We start from the raw sequence: 23,262 nt of genomic DNA on the forward strand, positions 1-23,262 counted from the left end.
TTAGGTTGGTAGCACTCCCAGACACCTGGCAAAAAAGAAACATATATCCTGTCCGTAGAACGGTGCTCTCAAAGCAGACTGCCTAAGGATTCCCACAAATAAAATCCTGCCAAGTTCAAAATTCAGAATTACAAAGCACACGAGTAAACAAACCACATTAAACAAAAGTCGGGAGAAACAACAGAGAGTAGAATTTGACACCTCCCCCTAAGAACTGCAGACAATGGAATACTGAGAAATAGAATATAAAATAAGTATTTTTACAATGTTCAAGATCCTTAAAGATAGAATTGGAAGCATGAGAAACAAGATGTTATGAAGAAAGACCAATAAATTTGAAAAACTACTCAATACAATAGTTGAAAAAACTTAACGAATGAATTAAACAGTAGACTGGACCCAGTGGAAAGAGAATAAATTGGAATATAGATTTGAAGAAACTAGCCAGAATGAAACAGAGAGAGAGAAAGAAATGCAACACGTAAGAGAGGCTAAGAGACATGGAAAGTAAAGAAGTCTAACATACTCCAGTTCCTAAAGAGGAAATAGAAGGAACGGGGGAGAGGGCATATTTGAGGCCATCGTGACTAGAAATTTTCCAGAGCTGTCCAATTCTTTATAGGTGATTCGTCTCTGACAATTAGATTTGCAGTAGACATCAAAACAAAAAATAAAAGTCATAAGACATATGACTTTTTTCAAAGTGCAGTTATCTTCAAACTGTCAGCTTAGAATTGTATATCAAACAAAACTATCTTTCAAGAGTAAGTAAAATAAAACATGTCTCACTAAAAAGTTCTACAAACTCATTAAAGGAACATTCAAAGGATGAAATTCAGAAAGAAATTAAAACTGGAAGGAAGAATTGAGACAGAAGAGTGAGTTAAGAAAGTGGTAAACAAGTGAGTAATTTTTAAAACACTAAATGAAACAATAATAGCAATAACAATTGTAGGGGGTGTAAAACAAGGTGGAACTAAAATCCTGGTCAATAATATAAGATGGGAATAGAAAATAAGTTACAGTGTTTTAAGATCCTTGCGTTGTTCAGAAGAGAGCGAGCTATTAACTTTAGACTGATAAAACTTTAATCCAATAAAAGATATCCAGAATATATTTTTATTTTCATTTTTTGTGGAAGATTAGCCCTGAGCTAATATCCACCAATCCCCCTCTTTATTTTTTCTCCCCCTGAGGAAGATTGGCCCTGAGCTAACATCCGTACCCATCTTCCTCTACTTTTTATATGTGGGATGCCTGCTACAGCGTGGCTTGACAAGCGGTATGTAGGTCCACACCCAGGATCCAAACCAGCAAACCCCAGGCCACCAAAGAGGAAGGTGCGAACTTAACCACCACCAGGCCAGGCCCTAGAATATATTTTTAAAAGGACCCCAAACAATTTTTTAAAAAGTCACTTAATTTTGCCTATTAGTAAAAGATCTGAACAGGCACTTCACAAAAGGGAATATCCAAACAACCAATAAATACATGAAGCAGTGCCCATCACCATCAGTCATCAGGGGAATACAAATTAAAACCACACTGAGATACTGCTATCTACCCACCAGTATAGTTAAAATGAAAACAAAAACAAAAAACTGTTAATATCAAGTTTTGGCAAGGACGTGGAACATCTGGAACTCTTAAACACTATGAGTCCTTGTGTCAATTAGTACAAATATTTTGGAAAACTGTTTGGCATTATCTACAAAAGCTGGACACACACGTGCCCTGTAATCTAGCTACTCCTCTCCCAGGAATACACCCAACAGAAAGACATACATACGAACACCAAAAACATACACAAAGATGTTCATGGAAGAATTCTTTTCAATAGCCTCAAACCAGAAATAATCTGAATGTCCATCAACAAAATGGACAGATTATTGTATGTTCATAAAATGGAATACACACAATAAATGAGAATGAACTATTGCAGACGAAACAACATGGATGAATTTCACAGAAAAAATGTTAAGCAAAAGAAGCCAGATAGAGAATAGTAGGTATTGAACGATTCCATTTATAAAAAACTCAGAAGCAGGCAACACTAACCTATGATGTGTCAGGATTGTGGCTACCTTGTGGGGAGGGAGCAATGCCTGAGAAGACACATCAGGGTGTTTCCCGCGTTCCACTTCATGATCTAGGTGGGGCTACACAGAGTGTTCACTTGGTACATATTTATCAAGCTGTACCTTATGATTTGCACACTCTTCTATAGGTATGTTTATTTCTATAGGTATGTATATTTAAAGGTTTATCTAAAAACATTAAAATTAAGATAATTTAATATAGAGAGAAAAGCTTCCCCTCTTTCTGTAGCAAGAGCTTATAACTTGATGCCATCTTTTCTGTTGGTTAGATTAGCTCTCCAGAAACAGTCTTAAATCCTCTTTCTCACAAAACCAAAGTATTTTCCTAATCTAAACTCTTATAAAAAGTAATTCAAGCTCTCTTACATGTTAAATTGTATATTTCCTATAAAAATAAGAACAAAGTAATCCATATAATTTTAGTTACTCAGCATGGAGGGATAATAAATTAAGAAAATTCATGTCTGAAATCAGCATACTACATACACCACTTCTCCACATTAACAATACAAGGAATGGATTGCAATGTACAGTACAATGTGAAATTCTCACAATGTTCAATCATTGTGGCCAACAGCAATATTATAGTATTATTACATTCCATTGTTTGAATGTATTCAACAGCTTCTCCCATCTTCTGAACCTGATACCAGTTTTCAGTGATTAGAAACATTCCTAACATGTTCACAAAACATTTAAATATAAATTAGGCCTCATAGTCATTAAAAAAGTTAAGAAATTGTTCAAAACTAAATAATTATGTAAAATGAAAACAAAAAACTGCATGTAATCACTAATGCACAGCAAATAATCAGGAATTCTTTTTTTTCTTTTATCACATTCTCTCTGCTGGGTTAAGATCCTGAAATCTCTGTTCAAAACCAACACATTTCAGTGTTATACAACCTTGCCCTGTCATAAGATAATTTTCCGGATTTTTACTGTACAGAAACTTTACATTCATGTTATCCTACTTTTGCCTAACACTGTTTTAGCTCACAGTACAAGAATCTGATGGTGTGATATAGAAATCTATCTGTTGGGAGAATGCTACTTTCTGATGTTACTGAAGAGCAAAGTCTTGGGGGGAGGATTCCTAGAAAAAACAAAAGGAAGATTTAGTCTTATTTGCTAACTTACTAAAATTGCTTATCACTTTGAAAATTTTTGTGGGTACACTTCATACTTTCAAATATATAAAGGATAGGTTTGTATTCTCAATAGTAAAAATCCAGGAGTAAGCAGAACTGGGTTCTACTTCAAGTTCTAACTCTGATTCTAAGTCACAGCATGATTTGACCAAGTTACTCACTCACTCTAGGCTTTCATTTCTCCAACTGCAAATGAGGGCACTGAACTAGATGCCCTTGAAGATTTCATACAATGCTAACACTTTATGATGAGTCTACTGAAGAATGTATCTCAGACTAAAAATTTACATGGATGATTATACTATGCAGATAAAGACAACAAAGCAACACAAAAGAAAAAGCAAATAGTTAATCCTGCATTAGCCAGTCCATTTGTTATGGTAGGTCTCCATGCAAATGGATATTCCTCATTCCTCTACAAGCACCTGGATTTCACCTGCTATTTCAGCATTCACGTGTACTCTAGGAAGAGTTTACCTTGTGTGAAGTACAGTACCAATTTGCTTCACCCCTTACAAAAGTACTTTTTGAAGATGCTCTTGTTCTATGTTCCCAAAGGAAGGCTTGACTCTGGTCAATCCTCTCACTTAGGCTTCCCCAAGACCAACTAGCAGTCAAAGAAAAATACAATGTGAGTGTCATTGAATAAGTCAATCCATAAGCCTCTGTCTACTACTTACACTATCAGGAGGCCATAGCATTACCTGCATCTACTTTGGCTGTAGTTTGTGGCTCTGCTGGAGGAGGCTCGCCATCTGGAACACTGTGGCTTCATCCTTCTAAATCAAACAGCTCAACTGGCTTACCTTCTTTTCACCTTTCATATTGTATAGTGAGTCTCTGGAAATAATGGACACTAATATAGTGAGAGACACAACTGTATTTTGTCCTAGCAGAGAGTTCAGGCTCTGTGAATGTCAAATACAGCTGAAAGAACCTTAAAGGTTATATAGTCAAATTCTCTTCACTTGTGAGAATTCAGAGGTGCCTAAGGCCACTACCTAAGGTCACATAGAATACTTATCTCCTGACTTCAGGCCAGTACCCTTTCCATTCTATCAAAGCTAAAGTTGCCGCTCAGGAAAAAATGCTTACGTTGGAATCCTCTCTCCTACGGAACATGTTAATTGTCATTTCTCTGTATCATCAATGAAACATTCCACCTCAACTGAGATGAGATACTGAAAAACATTTCCAAGCTATCTGTCCAATGTCAAGAAATGAATTTGAGCTGATATGAGCAACCTACTAGTATATTAGGCTTAAACAGACATCCGAGTATAAAATCCCCAGGAAAGAAGGAGCTCGGGTAATTAATATTGTTCCAGTGGCAGTTAAAGATGTTTAGGATGGTAAGATGAAAGCAACAACCCCCTGAGGTTGTTCTAAAGCTTTGAGAGAGAATAAAATGCTAGAACAGTTCGACTACAGAGCACATATTTGTTTCTTTGTAAAGGAACTGTGTGGTTTATAAAAGAAACAGAACTGCTTCAATTATAGCACTAGTTTAAAACGTCCAAATGTTCTTGGGACCTTCTTTTAAAAATTTATTCAGAGGGGGTTTCTCCTTGTCATTCAGTTTTTGCAGCCCACATACCCGACATTTAATTCACTCTCTGCCTATAACCTGTATTTAACCATTGTTCATATTCTCATCTGGGCAAATAGCCAACATCTTGCTCCATGAAACACTGAAATAAACTTTAATATATTAGGAAATTAGGAAAATTAAATGAACAAGAGGAAAAGCAAATACATTTTCACACAAAGTATAGGATACAGCTGTGATCTGTCAAGCTTACAGGACTATCTCCTCAGCTAACAGTAAAGTTACAGGACTATCCTTAACCGAACAGGGAAGTAACTATCTAAAAAATATAAACGTTCCCAAGCCCCAATTTTATTCCCTTCACTTCACATTTCCAGCACAAACTAACCCTTTGACCAGGCCTTTATAATACACCCACATTCAAAGAGCCTTGAAGTGTCAGTAAGCCTATGGATGACAAGTATTTTTGAGAGTCCAGAGAATAACCTTTAATCTTAATGTCCCCAAATAAAAAACCTGTGTTGGTTGTACTCTTCAGAAGAAACAGGTTGTAGCAAGAATGACAAAACCAGCCTTGGCTCTTAAGGAATTCATACTTGTATGTATGATCTTTAGTTTCCCATTTCTGAAAGTTGTTTCCATGGCACCAAAATGTAACTAAAAAAATAGAATTTCCTTTTATATACTTTGCAGGATAGTATGTGAGCTCACAACCAAGCCACCTAACCCAGGTCCAAGGCAATGGAGGTAGAAACGGAGCATTTCATAATGGAGCTAATATGTGACTTAGAAATGATTTATAAATTATAACTTAAAAGGATAAGAGCCAAGCAAAAAGCAGAGAGTGTTCTAAGCACTAGGAGCACCATGAGCAAAAGCAATGGTATATTTGGGACCAATGATAATTTAACAGTAGTGTGGCAGATCCTTCCTATAGCTGCACTTTAGAATGGGTTTTTGATACTGAAGCTTGACACTTAGACACTGATTAGAGGTGCTCAGGTGAATCAACAGCTTCCAAAGGGTAGTTCTACATACATAAATAAGAGAGGCTCAAAACAAAGAAAATAGTGATATGCTCAAATGGGTGTGTTTAGAGAAGAGAGGAAGTGGTGAGCATTTTAACCAAGAAAACACTATAGAATTACTTTCACAATAGTACCCTTTCAATCTCTCGATTTTCCTAGCTTACCTTTTAAATCAATCGAAGGAAAGCACAGCAGTGTTGCCACAGTCCTCACAAAGTACTATCACCATGGGTCTGATACACAAAAACAGAGCTAACTCTCAAACAGAAAGTCACCATCTTGTCAATATACATTAGAAATGAAAAGATCAGCTGTACGGAAAAAGCAATAAAAGGACACATGGAAGAGAGAGAAACAATTCTTTCTGAGATTTTGCCCTCTCCCACAGCAGGCTCCACAATTTATGAACAGCTGGGAAATTTCCTTTTCACAGGAAAAGGATGACTTCTTAGTTCACATGAGTGGAAATGACAAAAACTGACTGCATCACACAGAAAAAAGGTGTTTCCTGAAGGAAGGAGACAGAGCACTGCCTTTATTTAAAACACACACACACCGCCCCCCGCCCCCCCATACAAAGGAAAAAGCAAAGTCCATGCATACAGCAAGCAGAAAAATCTTTTTCAAGATAGAAGAGAAAATAACTAAGTCAAGGAAATGTTTCATGGTAGGAATTAGCCTCAGTGGGATAATCATTCTGTCCCAGTGGGTTATCTCAAGTGAAGATACACTTAAGGGGAATGATAAGAACATATTTGCACTTTATATTCTTGAAAGGATTTTTATCGATATATATTTTTCATGAATATCTAGTTTCAGTTTTTCTTCCACATACACCCAAAAAGGATCCATGTCTCATCACTAACTTATCACTAGTTCTTATAGTCTAGATTATTTCAAAGAATTGATGCTTGAATGGTTTATTCTTTAAATAAACTATATTGACTCTTAACAAGCACATTCGTTCATTCAACAAAAAGTATTCTCTGAGTGTCTACCATGTACTAGATACCAGTTTACATGTTGGGGACATAGGAGAGAACAAGCTTCCTGTCCTGAAGGAGCTTACATTATTCACAATTGCAAAGGATATATTTTAAAAACAGCTTTGCCTAGTTTTGTTTTACTGACAAGAGTAGTGGTTTTCAAACTTTACTGCAAAACAGAATCACATTAGGAGCTTAAAAAAATCCCAATACCCAGGTACCTCATACCATTTAAATCAGAATCTTGAAGACTCAGACATCGGTATTTTTTTAAGGTTCCTAGATGATTCCAAAGAACAGTCATATTCGAGTATTAGTGAACGAGACACTGGTTCTCAACTTTGGGTCTCTGAAGAAAGGGAGGATAAAAATAAAGAATCCCTAGAAATAGATTCCTCCATGCTCTCCCAAGCCGACTAATCCAAAGTAAGAAGGCTCACTTGGGGTACAAGACCATTTTCTCAGTGGGAAGGTGAGATCTACTTACAAGCCCCAATGGCACCTACCCCATCCCTTGCCCTAGTCAAAATATCATCCCTGCAGAGGAGATTATCAAGCGTGCCATTTCTGCCTCCTGCTTGGGCATTTGGAATACACAAAGTGGGAAGAGAAAAGTCATGCGTCAGCAAATGAAGCATATAGGGGTGCTTCTATAATACGATAATCATAGCACAAGTTTGTTTTAAAAAATTCTGCTTACTGGGGCTGGCCCCGTGGCGGAGTGGTTAAGTTTGCGCGCTCCGCTGCAGGCGGCCCAGTGTTTCGTTGGTTCGAATCCTGGGCGCAGACATGGCACTGCTCATCAAACCACGCTGAGGCAGCGTCCCACATGCCACAACTAGAAGGACCCACAACGAAGAATATACAACTATGTACCAGGGGGCTTTGGGAAGAAAAAGGAAAAAAATAAAATAAAATCTTTGGGAAAAAAATTCTGCTTATTGTATTACTTTTTAAATCTTAGGTCCAAAAAGTCACACTGGAGCTCAAATTAGCAAGAAGGCATTAGGTGCCATTACTTCAAGTATACGTTTGGGAAAAATCAAATAATCCAAAATCAAGATGCTTTGGTTCTCAATGAGAAGAAAACCAGCAAAATCATTAGGAGACGCCCCAATCTGAAGGTAGGTATTATTAGTTATGTTGTAGAATTAAAGGGAACAAAAGCCAAAAACAAGCAAAATTAAAGTCCTTTATAAAGGAAAATATAGTCCCTTTAAATTCTATATTTCTATATCAGTTTATTTAAAAAGCAACTTAAATCAGCTGGTAAGAGCAAAACAGAACAATTAAATTTTTCCCCATGAAAGGGCATTCCCTGCATTTAAATATCTCATTAAAAATTAAAGGTTGAGGGGTCAGCCCAGTGGCATAGTGGTTGAGTTCGCATGCTCTGCTTCAGCGGTCCGGGATTCGCAGGTTTGGCTCCCCAGCACAGACCTACGCACTGCTCATTAAGCCATGCTGCAGAGGAAGACTGGCACAGATGTTAGCTCAGGGACAATCTTCCTCAAGCAAAAATAGGAAGACTGGCAACGCATGTCAGCTCAGGGCCAATCTTCTTCATCAAAAAAAGTTAAAAGTTGATTTACAAAATTCTAAAGAGTTCCCATTCTGGACCTGCACAGATCTTCTAGATAATATACTTGATGCTATCTTAAAAGTTGCATCTAGAAAGTTTGCCATTCCCTAGTTTACAAACCCTTGTGCTCTTCCAGTTCACCAGATCCAAAACCTTCTGCCATCAGATTTTATGGCCAAATCTTTCAGGCATGTCACTGATCTCTTCCTGATTATTTTCATCTCACAGATGAGTCACAAGTATTTCTCAGTATCTATATCATGTGTTGTAATATCCACCATAATAAGTTTTTAGTATGCATCTTTTCTCTTCAAAGTGAATATCCTAAATGCTTTAAGCATGTTCCAATAGTATGTCCCAAAAATGTGCTTGGTAAAAGTATAGTCCACAATTAAAAAATAACAATATTTTGCAAGTTTAAGACATCTGTCTCTAATCTATGAACAGAGTGAAAAAAGACCTAGTGGTGAAAAGCAAAAACACCTCCTGGTTAAGTAAAAATGTTTCCCTGCATCTTTTCAAAGGAAGGAGAATTTTCCAAAGCAACTATTAGGGAAAATTACCAGCAGTTATTTTTGGATACGTAACAGCCCTGCAATATATTCAATACAGAGAAAAGTTAACTGCCACATAGTATCCAGTTAGAGAAGTGTGAGGTGGAATGGGGCATAGAAGGGGAGAATTGGGGGTGTGAGGGAAGAACATGCGAGTATCACAGATTTCCCAAGAATCTATGTCACTGAGTCACTACCCTTACCCCACCCCTTATCAACAAAGCCATCAAAAGATTTTGCAAGCAAAGGAACTCTTGAGGAAATCATTGGAAACTGTTAATAACCTAGTGTTTCCTTATACCACTGACCACAGGAATCCAAACAACTTTCTAATAAAGACATGGGTCTGGAAAGAACCAAAATAATCTAATTATAATGTCATCCTCCCCCTAACACAGCCACTGTCCAAATAGTCCCTTTGGGGGCTGCATAAGATCAATTGAGAGAGTTCCCTATTTGCTCTAGATGCATGGTGAGTGTACTTCTGAGGGAAGGTGGGCTATAAACTAACTTCATCAAGTTTCACTCAATAGGGGCTGGATGTAGGCATCTGGGATTTTAAATTTATGCTAGTGGTTCCAAATTCAATACTTCTATCAATCAACTCAGTCTTGACTAGACGAAAACTCTGATTTGTCCATCTCCCATTCCCTTCTGATAACTCTTGGTCAGAGCAAATTAACACTCTAAACCACAAAGTTAATTTTTCACTTTCTACTCCAAATCCTGGAATTATTTTGCAAAATATTCCATTTCTTCTGAAAGCACAAGGAAAGGTATTCTCCTAGTTCTAAAAAGTATGTCTATTATTGTTTGTGATGGGGGAAAAAACCCTCAACTTTAGCTGGGCTGTCACCTTCAAAATAATTTTAATTCCCAATATAAAACAAGATCAAGGCTAATTTTTTTAATCCTTGCTGGTTCTCACTTGCACTTTCCTGCTTTTTATAAATATTACTGTACAGGCCTAAAATTGATCATTAAAGGAACAAAGTGATTAGAAAATATACCATTCAATCCAGGAACGAACAGTCTGCAAATACAAAATGGAAGTGAGTAACTCTGGTATGCAGTTTATTCATGGAACTAAATTACATATATTTGAGGGTCATCAGAACTCTTTGTGAACTATGTCAGCTCAAGGATTAAGGCTTCCCCTCCAAGGCTAAACCTTGGAACTGAGGGAGGGAGATAGTTACACAGCTGGTCATCTCATTAAGAACAATTGGAACTGTGATATGATTTTGGATTAATGTCTTTACTAACTTAGAAAAATCTGTTTGCAATTCAACAGTCTTCAGGTCATAAGCTCATATATGCTATCATAGGCACTATATTAGTCTGCATGTTTAGCTAGGCCAAAAGATTTCATGGTGGTTAGCATGGATTTACAAGAAGTGTTCCATTTTACCATTACTATTTCATTCCATTCATAAAATTGGCATGATGGACTTGTTTTTGCTTTTTTTTAAGATTTTATTTTTCCTTTTTCTCCCAAAGCCCCCGGTACATAGTTGCGTATTTTTAGTTGTGAGTCCTTCTAGTTAGTTGTGGCCTGTGGGATGTCGCCTCAGCATGGCCTGACGAGTGGTGCCGTGTTCGCGCCCAGGAGTTGAATTAGCGAAACCCTGGGCCGATGAAGCAGAGTGCGTGAACTTAACCACTCGGCCATGGGGCCGGCCCCCATGACGGGCTTTTATGTCATCTAATAAAACATACTATGCAAAGAAAGGCTAGATTAGAAAAAAGATGAAGTGAGCTCCTACATGCATAGTGACTTCTAGTTTACAATACACTTTCATTTCTATTGTTTCATTTTATGCTCAAAACAACTCTGTAAAATTATAGCTCCATTACACAGACTAAAACGCATCAATGACACAGTCAGTAAATGATGGAATTAGGACTGGAATTCAAGTCTTCTGATGCCTGCCTCTTTATTCTTAGACAGGTGAGCTGCCATACTTCAGTCACTTAAAACTTTTAGCTTATCAGTTTTTTAAATTTGGGTTTTTCTTAGATTTACAAAATTCAAGGAAAAATAACAAGTTATTAACATTGCAAATATTTATAAAGACTTTGAACCTTAGATAATACAATTACCCTAATAACTTACATTGTGAAATTTGGCAACCCATTTTTTTCAATTTTGTTTGACTGTGATAAAAGACATATAAAATTCACCATCTTAACTACTTTTAAGTGTACAGTTCACTGGTATTAAATAAATTCATAATGTTTCACCACCATCCATCTCCATAGCTCTTTTCATCTTGTAAAACTGAAACTCTAGACCTATTAAACAATAACTTCTCATTTGCCCTCCCCCAGCCCCTGGCAACCACCATTCTACTTTCTGTCACTTAGAGTAATCAAAATTGTAGAATCTCATGTAAGTGGAATCATACAGTATTTGTCTTTTTGTGACTGACTTATTTCACTTAGCATAATGTCCTCAAGCTTCATCCATGTTGCAGCAGATGTCAGAATTTCTTTCCTTTTAAAGGCTGAATAATATTTCCATTGAATACATATTTCACATTTTGCTTATCCATTTGTCCACTGATGGACACCTGGGGGCAACCCAGATTTCTGATTGACCCTGCCAAATATGAAACACTGTACTCAGCATTTAACCCAAAATACACGGTCATGTGTCACTTAATGACAGGGATATGGTCTGAGAAACGTGTCATTAGGCAATTTCATCATTGCCTACATCACAGAGTGTGTGCTTACACAAACCTAGATGGTACAGCCTACTACTCACCTAGGCTATATAGTATCAATCTTATGGGACTACTGTTGACCAAAACATCATTATGCAGTGCATGACTATATTTTAAAGCAAAGTAGTGTTCAATAAGTACTTTATGCAGTATTTCTGAAATTAAGGATAATAGTGATAAGCAGCTGAGTGGTCTATGTAACGATATTAATTTACTATTTTCTACATCCACAGAATGCCAAAATAATTCAAAACACCTGGGCAAGAAGTTAAGCAGTTCAATCAAATATTGTGAACACATCTGGCCTGGATTTTTTTCCCCCTGGGAAAGATTCACCCTCAACTAACACCTACTGCCAATCTCCCTCCTTTTTGTCTCCCCAAAGCCCCAGTACATAGTTGTATACTCTGGTTTTAAGCACTTCTAATGGTTCTATGTGAGCTGCCATCACAGCATGGCTACTGACAGAGAAAGGGTGTGGTTCCTCGCCTGGGAACCAAACTCAGGACACTGAAGCAGAGTGCATCGAACTTTTAACCACTATGCTATCAGGACTGGCTCTGAGTGGATGTTTTATCATCATAGCTTATTCCTGTTTCTTGTCCTTCTGGTACTTTTTCTAGTTTGACATCATGTCCATCAAGGAAGATTTGAGCATTATGATAATATTATTGGACACTTACTAGATGCTAAACACTTTACATGGATTTCATTTAAGAATGAGAAAACTGGCTCCTAAAAATTGCTTTCTTCCAAGGTCTTGGGGCTAGTTGGGGGGTAGTTCCAGAATATGAACCTAGGACTTTTAACTCTAAACCCAGTGTTCCATCCATTACACACAAATAACATTACCATTAACTGATAGCCCTAAAATATTTTATGACTAAATGTTACAGTTCTTAATCTTTATACTACACTCTCAATTTTTGAAAATACATTATTATAAGAGTAATACATACTCATATTTACATACCATTCCCCAAAGGAAATTTTAATCACAGTTTGTCAGGTATTCTTTCACACATTTTCTCAGCATATATAAACAGAAAGTTTAAATTTGGGTTTTTCTTAGATTTACAAAATTCAAGGAAAAATAACAAGTTATTAACATTGCAAATATTTATAAAGACTTTGAAAATTTGAAAATTTCTCACTCACACTTAAAAAAACTCATAATGTATATTGTCTTACACCTTAGTTTTTTTAAATTAGCAAGTATATAATGAACATTTAATTCAGTATACATAGAATGATGTCATTCTTCAATGGTGGCAGTGTATGATTATATCACAGTCATCCCCCATTTTCAAGTTTGTTTTTTTTTTTTATCATACGCAACTCTGCTATAACAAACAACCCTGTAAATACAACCTTGCACATTTTTTGGAAGTAAAATTTAAGGTAAATACCTAGAAATGTAATTGATGGGTCAAGGGGTAGGCACATTTAACCTCTGAGAAATATCGACAAACTGCCTTCCATGAAAGTTGAACTTAACAGTCTCATCACCAGTGTATAAATTAGAATTTAAAATTTCTGTTCCAGGGGGATCTCACCCACTCTTACTTCTATGATCAATGAAAACAATAATGCTCAAAGAAAAGGAATCAGTGGTTCTATTAAGTTCCCAGTAAAGATTAGACTGCTGATGGTCAATGAAGCTTCCAATTACTAAGTGTTTTTTTTTTTAAGCCAAGAACAAAACAAAACCAAAAAAAGCAGGCTATAAAAACAAATGAATAATTCAAGTACATCTTATGATGTAAACTTTAAGTTTATACATAGAAAAAGAATAGTCAGGTATTAGAACACATGCACTAGATTCTAATAGAGTATTACTAGAAACACCGACATAAAATCTATCTAAATACCCAACAGTGACCTTATAGAATCCTGATAGATAGTTTCTAATAGTAATAACCAAAAAGATGATACATCCAGTAATGCCCATGGAAAAGCAAAAAGTTATTTCATATCCCATTATAATTTGCCACAAAAAAGAAACACTTGCACTAAGCCCAAGCAGAAACTGGCATTATTTAAATTCACCTACTTCAAAGTGAATCTAAGAGCATCCTTTCTATTACTACAGTGAAAGTGAAAATGTAGAAAGATCACTGTGGTAAATTGTTGACTTTATTTTTCCCCTTTCTGCTATGATCTTTTGCTTTCAGCCATCTGGACTGTATTTACTGTACTACTGGGAAGCTGTATTTGCTCACCAACAAAAGTAAAAGCTCTATCTTTCCTATTGTGTTTCCATAGTTACTCTCATGTGCTTCTTTCATTTTCTAAACCAGGTATTTTTCCCGCCTCAGAATAGATTCCTGAAGGCCTCATTATTATTTACTAACTCAACAGAATATTCTATACTTCCTTACAATATGGTTGTTACACTATATTTGAAGAACACTTTAAGCTCCAAGGAAATTTCTCTTTTCTACTCCAACTTCTCCAGCAACTTTGTCTCTGAAAGGGCCTTAGTGCCTGTAACAGTTAATTTTGTGGGTCAACTTGATGAGCCACAGAGTGCCTAGATTAAACGTTATTTCTGGGTGTGTCTGTGAGGATGCTTCTGGATGTGATTAGCATTTGAATCGGCAGACTCAGTAAAGTAGATTGCTCTCCCCAATGTGGATGGGCATCATCCAGTCCTTTGAAGGCATGAATAGAACAAAACATAGAGGAAGGAAGAATTCGTTTGGGGTTTTTTTTTCTGCCTTACTGTTTGAGCAGTCATCTCATTTCATCCCCTGCCCTCGGAGTGGGATTTACATCTTTGGCTCCCAAGGTTCTCAGGACTTCAGATTTAGACTAAATTACACCACCAGTTTTCCTGGGTCCCCAGCTTGCAGATGGCTGATCATGGGAATTCTCAGCATCCAAAATCCCATGAGCCAATTCCTCATAGTAAATCTCCTTGAAAGATAGTTAGATAGATAATCCATCGGTTCTGTTTCTCTGGAGGACCCTAACGCAATACCTTTCATCTGTATCACTGTCACTTTCTTTACTATCAAACATATATATAACCTTTGAAATGGTTTATAAACTTAAAAACTATTCATTTCACTTATTGATGTTTTTGTTTTGTTTTATTTTGTTTTTGAGGAAGATTAGCCCTGAGCTAACTGCTGCCAATCCTCCTCTTTTTGCTGAGGAGGCCTGGCCCTGAGCTAACATCCGTGCCCATCTTCCTCTACTTTATATGTGGGACGCCTACCACAGCATGGCATGCCAAGCTGTGCCACGTCCGCACCAGGTATCCGAACTGGTGAACCCCAGGCCACCGAGAAGCGGAACATGCGCGCTTAACCACTGCGCCACTGGGCCGGCCCCTCACTTATTGATGTTTTTAATGTAAGTTATTTGTCAAAATAACAGGGTATATTCATGCACAAGAGGGGTCTACACTTTAACTTGCCTAAGGAAGCTAATGTTTTACCCTAAACATTTGGTAGCACAGACCATTAGAATGAAGCAGACATCTTATGAGCAGCAGTTCTTTGGTGTTTTCCTCAAGAGGGAGGTGGTCCTACCTCTTACTCATTTTCCAGGCTGATAAAGAAGTCACATAACATATTCCTCCATAAAAGCACATTGTTGGGGCCAGCCCAGTGGCATAGTGGTTGGGTTCACACACTCCACTTTGGCAGCTGGGGTTCGCAGGTTCGGTTCTCGGGGGTGGATCTACACACTGCTCATCAAGCCATGATGTGGCAGCATCCCATACACTAGAGGAAGACTGGCACAGATGTTGGCTCGAGGCCAATCTTCCTCACCCCCCCCCCCCAAAAAAGCATATTGTTTGCATATTTTAAACTTTTTTTCAATTTACTTATAAAATAAGTAATATCAGCACATGGTAAAAAATTCAAAGGTACAAAAACAGTTAAACTACACAAAGGAGTCTACACATGAAGTTAGTCTTTGTCCCAACTTTGAACCACTTTCTAGAAGAAGTTACTTTTGCCACTTTCTTGTGATTCTATCTCCTCTTGCCCATTTTCACAAAAATTATAGAATGCACACTTTCCACAGCTTGCTTTGTTCCACTTAATGATATATCTTAGAGTCTATTCTATTTCAGAATATAAAGACCCACCTATTTTTAAATGGTTGCACAGTATCCCATTTTATGGATATTATTTTTAAAATTCTCTATAACAGGCATTCAGATTTTTCCTAATCTTTTTCTTTTATAATGCTGCATTGATTATCTTTGTATATACTTCTTTGCACATATTTGTTAGTCTATCTGTAAAATAAATTCCCAGAAGCAGGATCGTCAGATTATATGAAATAGTAATTTTTATTGTGGTAAAATCATTTTAACCACTTAAGAGTACAATTCAGTGACATTAAGTACATTCACAATGTTGAATGTAAAACTATGTGCAACTATCACTACTAGTGATTTCCAGAACCTTTTCATCATCCTAAATAGAAACTCTATACACATTAAATTATAACTCCTATGCCCTACTCCCCCCAGTCCCTGGTAACCTCTGTTACTTTCTGTCTCTGAATTCGCCTATTCTAGGTACCTCATATAGAATTGTACAATATTTGTCCTTCTATATCTGGCTTACTTCTCTTAGCATAATGTTTTCAAGGTTCATCTATGTTGTAGTATGTATCAAAATTTCATTCCTTTTAAAGGTTGAGTAATATTCCATTCTATGTATATATCACATTTTGTTTATCCATTTTTCTGTCAATGGACATTCCGGTTGCTTCCATCCTTTGTCTATTGTGAATACTGCTGCTGTGAACATTGGTGTACAAGTATCTGAGTCTTGTTTTAAATTCTTTTGAGTATATACCTAGAAGTGGAATTACTGAATCATATGGTAATTCTATGTTTAACTTGTTGAGGAACTGCCAAACTGTTTCCGACAGCAGCTGTGCCATTTTACATTCCCACCAGCAATTTCCAATTTCTCTACATCCTCACCAACACCTTTATCATTTTTGATAACAGTCATCCTAAGGAGCATGAAGTATCTCAAGGTTTTGATTTGATCTTCCCTAATGACTAATGATGTTGAGCATCTTTTCATGTGTTTATTGGCCAATTTTAAACCTTCTTTGGAGAAATGTCTATTCACATCTCATTTTTATCCATTTTTGAATTGGATTGTCTCTCTTGTTGTTAAGTTGTTAAAGTTCTTTATATATTCTGGCTACTAACCCTTTATCAGATATATAATTTGCAAAGATTTCAAACTTCCGATATTGTGAAACGTACAAAAGTTTTTAATTTTGATGAAGTCCAATTTATCTGTTTTCCTTTTGCTGCCTGTGCGTTTGGTGTCATATCACTAAATCCAGTGTCATGAATGTTTTACCCTATGTTTTCTTCTGAGAGTTAAACAGTTTTAGCTCTTAGTTTAGGTCTTCAATTCATTTTGAGTTAATCTCTGTACATGGTATAAGGGTTTACTTCATTCTTTCGTATAAGGACAGTTTTCCCAGTATAATTTGTTGAAAAAGATTTTCCTTTCCCTATTGAATAGTGTTCACACGCTTGTCAAAAATCAACTGACCATACATGTGAGGGTTAATTTCTAGGGCAATATTAATTTGATAGTGTCAAATTGCCCTCCAAAGAGGATATACCAATATATACTCCTGCTGATATATGAGAGGATCCATTTTCCATATCATATAAACACATTTTTGAGAGCAATATACTATGGCTTGAGATAGGATATATTTCACAGGTAAATTTTTTTAATACTCTGTCTATAAACATCATACTTAGGTAAATCTTTTTGCAATATGTTTGTTTCAAATGGGCTGGTAGTTCTCATTAGTTGGTTATGATTTTAAAATATACTCATTTTTACCTTACCACCCCAAGATACCCCAAGATGTTCTTTAATTGGAAATCACATGATACATTTTTTTGGCGAGAAATCACTGGATTTAAATTCTTTTTTCATTTCTGCTTCTAAGAAGCTATCTCACTCACTTTTTGTTCTGCAACTAAGTCTTTTTCCTATGGTTGTTTTTCTTATTTTCCTCAAAGACCATGATAAAGTAACATGAGAAGTGTTTCTCTTCGTTGGCCCCAAAATACTCATTTAAGATTCAAAGAAGAATAAATATTACAAGATGTTACAAAATTTGCACAAATTTTCATTTGAAAAAGGGTTCTTAACCATGGATCCACATAAAAATTATCTAGGCCTCAAACATCTGAGATTCTGATTGAGAAGACCAGGAATGGGATCCAGACACATATACTTATAAAATGCTAGCATGTGATTCTAATGCATCTCCCTGCTTAAGAACCACTAGAACTCACTTGACCATTATGACATTTCTATGTAATGACAATTCTGCATTATAGTGTGCATTTATAGATGAGCAAACTGAGGCTGAGTTAGCCAAGTGACTTGCCCAAGGTCATGTAACAGAATCCAAGTCCTCCAACTATAAGTGCATTACACAAAACTATCTAAGCCCAATATTACCCATACGGCTGATAAAAGTGCGTTAATTTGGTAAATCTACTTTTTATATTGTAAGTTATTTATTTTTTTTTTCAAAGATTGCCACCTGAGCTAACATCTGTTGCCAATCTTCTTTCTTCTTCTTCTTCTCCCCAAAGCCCCCCAGTACATAGTTGTATATTCTAGTTGTGAGTGCCTCTGGTTGTGCTATGTAGGACGCCACCTCAGCACGGCTTGATGAGCAGTGCCATGTCTGTGCCCAGGATCTGAACCGGCAAAACCCTGGGCTGCAGAAGTGGAGCATGAGATCTTAATCACTTGGCCACAGGGACTGCCCTTATATATAAGTTTTAAAGATATAAACGATCTATCAATAGAAGGACTCTTACAACTGCCCTAAATGTAAATATTAAAGAATAATGAATAACATATATTTAACTACTTTGAACTAGCGCTCCTTATTATTCAGGGTATGCTAGCAAAGCATGACCCTTAAAACACACATCACCAAGTAACCTGGTGAAAATTTCATTCCATTGTCTTTACAAAGACAAATACTTCCTCTCAATAGTCAGCACTTGTGACCTATGGACAAACCTCATGGCTTACTGTATTATTTCAGAACCACACTGGATCTCACAGCTGCTTCAATACAAACTCCATAAAACAAACGAAAAAAGGGATAAATTATCCTGGATTATTACAGTATTTTAGGTTTTACTCTTTTTCAATTTCAAATCAGCATTTTATAATGCTACATTAGCAATTCTGTTTTTGGAGCACTTATTATGTACAAGGCACCATGCTAAGTGACTTACATGTGCAGTAGTCCCCCCCTTACCCACCCGGAATACATTCTAAGACCTCCAGTGGGTGCCTGAAACCACGGATAGTACCAAACTCTATAAATACTATGTTTTTTCCTAAACATACCTATCTATGATAAAGTTTAATTTATAAATTAGGTACAGTAAGAGATTGACAACGATAACTAATAATAAAATTGAACAATTATAACAATACACTGCAATAAAAGTTACCGTAGATCTTAGAGACCTCAGCATATGATTGTTTTTCTTCCCTTATTAAGTGAAGAACTTTTATCTTTCCATTTAAAAGCAGCACTTTACAGATTCTCTTTGGCATATCCAAATTGCCGGCATCACTACTCTTGCACTTTGGGGCCATAGTAAGTAAAATAAGGGTTACTTGAACACAAGCATTGTGATACTGCAATAGTTGCAGATTCCTGAGAGGGCTACTAAACGACTAATGGCAGATCAGTGGATACAGTGTTGATATGCTGGACAAAAGGATGATTCACATCCCAAGTGGGATGGAACGGGATGGCTCAAGATTTCATCACGCTACTCAGAACAGGGCACAATTTAAAATTTATAAACTGTTTATTTCTGGAATTTTACATTTATTATTTTCAGACCGCAGTTAACCATAGGTAACTGAAGTAGTAGAAAGCAAATCACAGATAAGGGGGGACTACTGTATATTTTATTTAAGGCTTACCACTAACTTAAAGAGGCAACTATTATCTCTGTCTTGTAGATGAGGAAAACAAAGCCTAGAAAGATTTAGCAACTTCCCCAAAGTCACAACAGTAAGTAGCTGGATTTGAATCGTATACTCTTATAACTACTGCTTTCCAATTAACCTATACATTTACGTACATTATATAAAAATTTCACTTTAGATGGGATTTCATGGTCTTCAAAGCTTTTGATCCTCCCTGTCTCCAGAATTATATAAATTGATAAAAGTTATACAAATTAGGGGCTGGCCCCGTGGCCGAGTGGTTAAGTTCACGCGCTCCACTGCAGGCGGCCCAGTGTTTCGTTGGTCCAAATCCTGGGCGCAGACATGGCACTGCTCATCAAACCACGCTGAGGCGGCGTCCCACATGCCACAACCAGAAGGACCCACAATGAAGAATATACAACTATGTACTGGGGGGCTTTGGGGAGAAAAAGGAAAAAAATAAAATCTTTAAAAAAAAAAAAAGTTATACAAATTCTTGATATAATAGTTCAAAAATGCTAAATAGCAATAAAGGACCCTAAAACAATCTATTGTTTCACCATCAGGAACAAAGTCCTGGTGGAGGTATCATCAGTACTCTATTTCAAGCTATGTGTGCAGGGAAAAGTACTCAAAGAAAGCAAACAGCTACCTTCCTGTGCCCTGAATCGATGCTTTCAGGCCAGGGAGTGCTTTACAGTAAGACTCCACTGGTTAAGACTGCAGTCAAAATCCAAACCTTGCCAAATACATACAGCAATCTATTTTGAGGCGTGACTATGCATATTTACTATATATAAATACATATATTTACTATCAGCACAGCATTTTTAGAAACAGCATTTGATAAGACTGTAAAGTTACTTAGTTCCAAAGTATAAATAACAACAGTTTTCCATTTTGAATTAAAAGGTCATTATTTTTTAACTTCATGGGAAAAAATCTGAAGCCTCCATTACCTAATCTTCTGACACATTATTACGTCTTGTGAAGGAGTATATTTGTTTCCTTCCCCATAACATCACTAGCTATCCCTAGAATAAAAATTTAATTAGTAGATAAAACTGGATCATTGGTGGTGAACACAATGCAGTCTACACAGAAACTAAATATAATCACGTACAACTGAAATTTATACAATGTTATAAGCTGATATGACCTCAATAAAATAACTTATATATATGTATACACACACACACACACATACAAAAAAAATTTCATTAGTGTTACTTATGGACTAGGTATGTTCTGTGAAGAGTTTTAATGTTTTGAAGCTCGTGTTATAGAGTGCAGCATCTATACTAGACTAAAACGTAGAACACATACGAAATGCTCCTAGTTGATTCACTCTCAAAAATAATAAACATCAATCAAGCATAAAGTTCTGGAAACACAAAGATAAAAATATATGGTTCTTACTGTGAAGGAGCCAGTGGTCTAATAGGCGAGAAGACATAATAATACAAAATGATAAATTCTTGTATAAGGTTTCCCATAGCATATACTCAAACTATAAAGTCTCAATTATATAGTCATAAGTTTCCTTTTTCTACTAAGTGTTTAACAAATTTTATCATAAAAGACTCATAAGAATATCTTCCCTAATTCTCTCATTCTTCCCAAACCAAAAACAATCAATTCTTCCTTTAAGCTATCACAGCCCTTTATCTGTACCTTCTTACCACTTTGTACTTTATACTGTATTTACTCGAGTACACAACATATCTTCCCCAAGCAACTTGATATTCCTTGAGGAAAGGATCTACTCCTGATTTATTTTTGTATCTTCTCTCCTGTTAGCACCACCAAGAATTAAAATACTGACTGACTGAAGAATTTAGAACCCCAATGTGATAATTTGAACATAGCATCTTAGTTTCAAGGGATTAATGTAGCTTTTAAAATTTCCCAATCTACTCTTGGGAGAACTTATTCAACGGAAAAATGTGGCTCCAATGGTGACAATTTTTGCCCTGCTCCAAGAATGCTATGTTCTTTTTACCATGTCATTCATCCTGAGATTTTCATCCTTGGCTGAAACATAGAAATAAAAAAGCCAAACTGGGTAAGTTAACCATAAAAATGGAGTAACAGCAATGGGCAAGTGAAATATCTAGAAACATTCAAACGCAACTTACATAGTAAAGGTAGAAAGTCGTAAGAAAAGACTAGCTAGCTGTACTTTAAAAATAGGGTTGTTAGGAAAAACTGAAGAGGTGATCAATTACTTTACATGATAATGTTATAGTTTTCTCTAGGAACATTAATTCTGAAATATTCTCTCAAAAATATACATGTGCAGATTTGAAAAGCTTCTATTATACAGTTTTAAAATATCAAAAAAAGGTTGACAGATATATTAATCCTATTTTTTAATGCTTAAAATTATTTCAGGAAAAACACAACTAATCTGGATTTAAAGGCTAAGAGAACCTCAAGTAAAGTTACAACTACAAAAGAGAGAAAAGGAAGAAGGGCAGGAAAAGAAGTCTACCTGTCTTTACAGGCAGATTGACTGAAAATTGGACTGGCCCAACAACCACACAGACCAAGGTCTCCAGCAAGCAATTCAAATGCAAACAAAATTACTGTGTCCTCCCTAGGCTATTCCACAGCCTGGAAGTAAGTTTTTTAAATCAACATTCTTGACCACTGAACCAGGATTAATCATTACTGGCCCAGTGCACGCAATTTGCAGAAAAGCTGAAATACAAGATAATTCATGAAAAATAAAATAAAAGTGACCCATTAAAACTCTGAAGTAAAAAAATACGCACTTTACTTTTTTCTCAAAGTTTTAATAACTAATTTAGATGAAAACTGATTTAAATTTTCTTTGGTATGTGTATAATTTCAGACAAAGAACAAAATCAAATTCTTTCACCAGCAGTGGAAGCTTTCTTATGAAATAACTGGATGATGGGAATTGTTGAAGAAGTACTTATTTGTAACTATCAGGAGAATTAGATTTGGTTCCTGAGTCTAAGAAGTGAAAAAATTAATGGAAAAAAGTAACAGACAAAATTCAGTTATGAGTAAAATTATTACTATTAATATTGTACTAGCATACTAATCCTAAACTAAAACCCACGTTCCATATTATTCCAGAATATTTCCTAATTAAAAATAGCATTATTTTAATTGAAATTCCAACAGTTATTTTAAACTAACCTTCTGTATTATCTTCTTGAGAGGGAGGCAGTGAAGGCAGTGGTAGTAAGGCAGCCAGAGGTGACAAAGAGCCCAGGCGTTCAGGAGGTTTGACTTGTGCAAAAGTATTTTGCTTGTTCATGGCAGCACGTTTATCAAAGTTGGTCTTGCCCAAGTGACTTGGAGGTGTTTGTGACCCCAACAGAGTTAGGGAAGTGATATAACTAGATTGGAGTTTTAGGTATGGCTTCATTGGTACATGTCTATCAGCTGTGAGGTATCTATCACAAGTTACTTGTTGCTGATTAAGTACTCAAGTTTGTAAAATACTTGCTTTTTGAAATATAGTCAGGTGCCACATAACCATGTTTCAGTCAACAACGGAGCACATACACAACGATGGTCCCATAAGATTAGTACCACATAGCCTAGGTGTGTAA

General features: G+C 36.3%; 1 protein-coding gene across 25 annotated transcripts in view; it reads right to left on the reverse strand.

Annotated features, from left to right (window-relative positions):
- The window catches only part of ADD3 (adducin 3), a 139,347-nt gene that overhangs the window by 78,400 nt on the left and 37,685 nt on the right, over positions 1–23,262 (reverse strand). Inside the window, exon 1 of one of the 25 annotated variants that reach the window (XM_070483601.1) lies at positions 5,992–6,232. The exons of the other annotated variants lie outside the window; for them this stretch is intronic. The gene's annotated coding sequence lies outside the window, so the exon portion shown is untranslated. Of the gene's footprint in view, positions 1–5,991; positions 6,233–23,262 lie in introns of those variants that run through there. 25 annotated transcript variants of the gene reach the window in all.

This window comes from Equus asinus, chromosome 2, assembly GCF_041296235.1.
Source record: "Equus asinus isolate D_3611 breed Donkey chromosome 2, EquAss-T2T_v2, whole genome shotgun sequence".
Lineage (NCBI taxonomy): Eukaryota > Metazoa > Chordata > Mammalia > Perissodactyla > Equidae > Equus > Equus asinus.